Genomic DNA, 4,562 nt, shown 5'->3' on the forward strand with positions numbered 1-4,562 from the left:
TTCCCTGATCTAGAAAAAACTCTTTAAAAGTTCATTTGGAACAACCAAAGACCCCAAATAACCACAGCAATCCTGAGAAAGAAGAGTAAAGTAGGAGGGATCTCAATACCATATTTCAAGCTGTATTACAGAGCCACTGTTCTCAAAACAGCCTGGTACTGACACAAGAACAGACATATAGATCAATGGAATAGAATTGAGAACCCAGATATCAACCCAAATCACTATGCTCAGTCAATATTTGACAAAGAAGGCATGAACATACAATGGGGTCAAGACAGTCTCTTAAATGGTGTTGGGAAAATTGGACAGATACATGCGAAAGAATGAAACTAGACCACCAACTTACACCATACACAAAAATAAACTCAAAATGGATACAGGACTTAAACATAAGGCGGGAAACCATAAAAATACTAGAGGCATCCACAGGCAGCAAAATCTCAGACATATGCCAAAAGAACTTCTTCACTGATACTGCCCCTAGAGCAATGGAAGCCAAAGAGAAAATAAACAAATGGGAATACATCAAAATAAAAAGCTTTTTTTACAGCAAAAGAAACCATCAACAAAACAACAAGAAAGCCCACTGTATGGGACAACATATTTGCAAATATTATCACTGATAAAGGTTTAATCTCCAACATCTACAGACAGCTTATACAACTTAATAAAAGGAAGATAAATGACCCAATTAAAAAATGGGCAATGGATCTAAATAGAATCTTCTCAAAAGAAGACAGAAGGAAGGCCAAGAGGCACATGAAAACATGCTCAAAGTCACTTATTGTCCAAGAGATGCAAATCAAAACAACAATGTGCTACCATCTCACACCTGTCAGAATGGCCAACATTAACAAATCAACAAATGACAAGTGTTGGCAAGGTTGCAGAGAAAAAGGAACCCTCGTGCACTGCTGGTGGGAATGCAGACTGGTGCAACCACTGTGGAGAATAGTATGGAGCTTCCTCAAAAAACTGAAAATGGAACTCCCATTTGACCCAGTAATCCACTCCTAGGAATATATCCCAAGAAGCTAGAAACATCAATCAGAAAGGATATATGCACCCCTATGTTCATAGCAGCACAATTTACAATAGCTAGGATTTGAAAACAGCCTAGGTGACCATCAGCTGATGACTGGATAAAAAAAAATATGGAACATCTACACAATGGAATATTATGCTGCTATAAAAAAGAAGAAATTCTCATCATTTGCAGCAACTTGGATGGAATTGGAGAACATCATGCTGAGTGAAACAAGCCAGTCAATGAAAGAGAAACACCACATGACCTCACTTATTTATGGATGATAAAGAACATTATAAACTGAAGAACCAAAAGATAGATATAGAGACAGTAAAGCAACAAGCAGACTGTCAAATTACAGCAGGGAGGTTAGGGAGATCTGGGGGAGATAAGAGATCAACCTAAGGACTTATATACATGCATATAAGTACAACCAATGGACACAAAACTCTTGGGAGGAAGGGCATATATGGGAGGGGGGTGGCACAATGGTATATGTACAAAGATAATAATTTAATTAAAACATTAAAAAAATTAAAAAAAATAAAGTTACTGCTCTGTCTTGCCCAATCCAATATATATACATATATATGTATATTTTTCTGGGAAAGAAGTTTTAATCACTATTATAACTAATTTACTCTCTAGTAGTTGAGTCAAGCTTTTATCACACACTTATTTTTTGAATTTTCCTTAAATTACTTACTTTTTACTTTCATTTTGATTGCTATGAAAAAGAGTCAACATATATTTATGTTCTTTATTATAAAATATAATACTTAAATGCCATCAGAAATATATGAAGTGTTATTAAAGAATCAGCAGGAAAAAAATTAAAAGACTACTACACCCATCTGATTTTTTAATCTGGTTATTAAAATTTGCTAGTATACACACTTCAAATGTACCATGAATTCAGTTGAAACTAAGACTTACCACTAGAGTTTCATGTCTACTGCTGTAACAATGATAGCTGATTAAAGTTACTAGGATATGTTCTACTCCAAATTAATAGGTGTGGGTAAAAAGAAATAGGTTTATCACCTGGAGGGAAGACATATTAAAATTAAATTATTTTCTAACTCCTATTGTGAGTCTGATTAAAAACATAATTATGACTTCATTATTGTAATTTTTTTTTTGGCTAACACAATTAATTTATTTAATTTTGAGAATAGATATATGCTTTCAGCATGAAACTATTTCTTTTTAAAAGAAGTTATTAGGATCCGAGATGGTGTCCAACAGAACAGCTGTGAGGAAGAGAGTGTGAGTGAGTGAGTGTGAAAGTGGACTGCATGGACATGTGGGGTGTGTGTGTGTATGTGTGTGAGGACAGTTATATACCACAGGCCTGCTGGGGACTGGCGGACCAGGATCCCCTAGCTGGGAAGCCTCTATTCCTGCTGCAGTCTCTCCTGGGGTGGCCGGCTCTGCTGCAGAGACTGCCATATTGAAGGGGAAAGCGTCTGTGTCTGGGAGCACAGCCTCACCTCCAACTCAGACACCACCTGGGACCCTACAGCCACACCAGCCATGGACCAGCTGCCTTGGCTGTAAACCCATGAACACCGAGATTTTAGCCTGCCCAGCCTCAGGCTTCTCAAAAGTTTGTCCACGGGCAGACAAAATGGTCGCTGAATAGGTGACTTCTCATGGAGCAGATAGAAGAAACAGATGAAAATAATGACATTCTTTATTTTATTTTTTATTATTTTCATTTTTTACTACTACTACTAGTATTATTTTTAACCTTTCTTTTTTAATTATAATTTTTAAAAATTATTTTTTGGATTAGTGTTCTACATTCTGTTTTTATTTTTTATCATTATTTTACTCTATTTTTTTTTTCTTTTATGCCAACCTTTTCTTCCTCAGTTCTCCCTTTTTCATCTTTCTCTTCTCCTGTTCCTGCTTTAGTTTTTCTCTCTCCTTTCTTTTTACTCCTTGCTAAAAATTGATCTTTATCTGCTTTATTGATGCATTACTATTATATTAGTCTCTGTTGACTTACTCATGTACCTAATTTCCCCTCCCCAGCTCCAAATCTATGCACACTTCTCATTTCTCTTTCTTTGCTAGTCAATTTTTTTCTTGTTCTTTGTTTAGTTTTTATTTTTTATTTTATGATTTTGCTTTTCCTTTCCTTGCTTGTTCTCTTCTTCTACTAATAGCTTAATCAATTTCACTCACCAAACTCAGGCCTATCTGCTCTCTACTCTATTCTCCTTTACCAAAAATAGATGAATATATAGAGAGATAGATTAAAAAAAGAGGAAAATTATATATATACACACACTAGAGGCCCAGTACACAAAATTCATGCATGAGGGGGTGGTTCCTCAGCCTGTTCTGCACCCTCTCCAATCCAGGACCCCTCGGGGGATGTCAGGCTGCCAGTTTAGGCCTAATCCCGCAGTCAGACATGCCTCTCACAATTTGGGACCACTGGATCCTAACTGCTCACCTGCCTGCCTGCCTGCCTGATTGTTCCTAACCACTTTGCATGACTGCCTGATCACCCCCAAATGCTGCCCCTGCTGGCCTGATTGAGGGTAGGGGGCCAATTGGAGGTGAGGCTGGTCATTGGGAGGGGCTATGGTCAGTGGGTTGGCTGGCCACATCCCCAAATGGGGTGGGGGGGCAATCTGAGGTGGGGCCGGGCAGGGGGAGGGACTGCGGGAGATTCTCTGGCTTGCCCCACCCCCCTTATTGGGGTGGGAAGGGTGCCATCAGGGTCAGGCAGCCAGCCTTGGGGAGGAGCTGCATGCCTTTTGTGGTGGGGCAGGCTGATAGAGGGTGAGGCTGATGGGGTAGGAAAAGGAGGGGCATTGGCCAGTCGGCCCATTCTTTGTTTTTCGGGGGGGGGGGGGGGGGAGGCAACTTCACAACTTTTATTTGTGGTGCCTGTGCTATGTCTCAAAACTACCTTCTCCTCCTGCCCCAGACAGCGTCGGGGAGAGGTCAACAACAAATAGAACATGTCCCTCCCTATTGCACATGGACCCTATATACAGGCCCACCCACCACCAGGCTGGTGGGATGCTTGGTACATTCTCAGATCCCTGCTCAGAGGTGGGAAGGGTGACCGGTGGCCGCACATGTGAAAAGGGACTTCTGGGTGGCCACTCTGGTCCAGGCTACTGGTCCAGGCACTTCCTATTCCTCAGTTCTTTCCTGGTCCTGCTTGGAGGTCCCGAGGGGAGGTTATGGCTTCTCAGAGACTCCCTGGCAGAGACTCGCGTTCATTCAGGGGAAGGGGTGTGTGTGGCAGAAGCAGCTGTATGAATACGGGTGAAGGGGCAAGTCCTCTGGGGTCACTTAGACAGGTTGCTGATGAGGCAGATCAGGGGCTCATTCTTGTACTTGAGGCGTGGATGTCATCCTGGAGGTTGAATAGGCCCTTCAGCTCCTCTTCCAGCTCAGCGGCCTTGTGATCCAGCGCCCTGCTCAAATCTCTCCAGCCCCAGGAGGATCGGCCTCTCTGCAAAGCACTCCTGCCTCTGTGTGCTCCATCTCCAGTTGTGCCAGT

At 41.6% G+C, this 4,562-nt stretch overlaps 1 protein-coding gene across 1 annotated transcript in view; it reads right to left on the reverse strand.

Annotated features, from left to right (window-relative positions):
* The window catches only part of MGAT4C (MGAT4 family member C), a 641,457-nt gene that overhangs the window by 68,267 nt on the left and 568,628 nt on the right, over positions 1-4,562 (reverse strand). The gene's annotated exons all lie outside the window — the stretch shown is intronic.

Source organism: Pipistrellus kuhlii, unplaced genomic scaffold (assembly GCF_014108245.1).
Source record: "Pipistrellus kuhlii isolate mPipKuh1 unplaced genomic scaffold, mPipKuh1.p scaffold_m20_p_3, whole genome shotgun sequence".
In the NCBI taxonomy this organism is placed as follows: Eukaryota; Metazoa; Chordata; class Mammalia; order Chiroptera; family Vespertilionidae; genus Pipistrellus; species Pipistrellus kuhlii.